Genomic DNA, 1,520 nt, shown 5'->3' with positions numbered 1-1,520 from the left:
CGCGGCCGCGGGGCGGGGCGCCGGCCAGCTGGGCCCGGCCCGCCCGCGCCCCGGAGGAGGGGTCACGCCGGCGCCGGGGGCGGGCCGAAACCCGAGCCGCGCGCCCGCCGCCGCCGCCGCCGCCGCCGCCGAGCGGCTCGGCTCGCGGGGCGGGTCTGGGGCGCGCCGTGGGGAGGACTGGGCACGTGGCGCGGTGGGAACCCGGGCCGAGTAACGGGGCCAGAAGGAGCGGCGGGGAGGGGACCGGGAGACCGAGCAAGGGTAGACCCCCGGGGCTAAGCGTCTGCAGCCGGGACCCAAGTGCGAGCTCCCGGGAGTCTCCCGACAGTTGGAGCTGGCTGTTGGCCGCCGGGAAAGGCATCCGAGAGCCGGGGAAACTTGGACGACTGTACTTGAGGGGTGGTGACTGGATGTCTTGGGGGCGACGTTAGCCACCGGATTACAGCGTTGGGGCGTGAATCCGCTTGCTGGAGATGTTGCCAAGAGGGAGCCACTGTTAAAAGCTGGGGTGCTGTGGCTGGAGGGATGGAAAAGCGATCCCTCGCAGGGAGACCAAAAAGGCATTTCTGCAGAGCGGGCGCTGTGAATAACTTGGACCAGAGAATGGGGCGATAGGGTCCTTAGGGCCCCTCTGAATGCCAGCTGCAGATATCACTGACACCTAGGGACTTCATCCCCCAAACAGGGTGGAAGATGAGGGACTGCTGGCCAGGATGGTGACTGGTGTGTGTGAAAGCCCAGAGCTGTGAGTCATCTTCATGGACTGCATTGTCTGATAAATGAGACCTGAACTAAGATGCAGGGAAACACAAGTGCCCAGGGCACCCAGGAGACTGCTTACAAGTTCCCTGGAAGGGCATGGTGGGGCTTATGCGGGGACATACAAAATGCTGGAGCACAGGACTGAAGGGTTGGGTCCTGCAGGTGCCTACCATGTGTCTGCCTCCCATGCTAGAGATGCACTTCTGTGCAAGACAGTGACCCCACACACACCAGAGTCAGGCTGACAAAACTCAGGGGCCACTAACACTAGGAGCCTGCCTGGCCTGGGCTCTTGCAGGGGCAAGCTCCACTCTGGAGGAAGGCAAACCTCCTTACAGGCTAGGACCTTCTGAACTTAAAGGGGGCTGATTCCAGATCAGAGACTTCCAAGTCTAAGGATTGGAGCTCCTCTGGGAGGCTGGGCTGTCTAGCTGGGCACAGCAACTGCTGGGCCACCTGTCACGAGAAGGTTGCTCCAAAGGAAAGCAAACGAGGAAATGAGAGAGAGAGAGGGGAAAAAAAAAATCACATCATCCTTCAGAGTGGTCAGAGCCAAGCAGGTTACTCCTGTGGGCGTGGACCACCCAAGTGAATATGCCGTGTCCTGACAGAAGAGCTTCCAGATGTGGTGGGTGTGTGGCTGGGTGAGGGGTGGGGCCAGCCCATCACTTCCTCTCTGAGCCTTGGTTTCCCCATCGAAGGCCCACTTAACTCCAGCGAGCAGTGTCTTTAACGTGTGAGATATCGTGTTGTAGCCT

Source organism: Peromyscus maniculatus, chromosome 8, assembly GCF_049852395.1.
Source record: "Peromyscus maniculatus bairdii isolate BWxNUB_F1_BW_parent chromosome 8, HU_Pman_BW_mat_3.1, whole genome shotgun sequence".
Lineage (NCBI taxonomy): Eukaryota > Metazoa > Chordata > Mammalia > Rodentia > Cricetidae > Peromyscus > Peromyscus maniculatus.
This window is presented reverse-complemented; position numbering follows the sequence as displayed.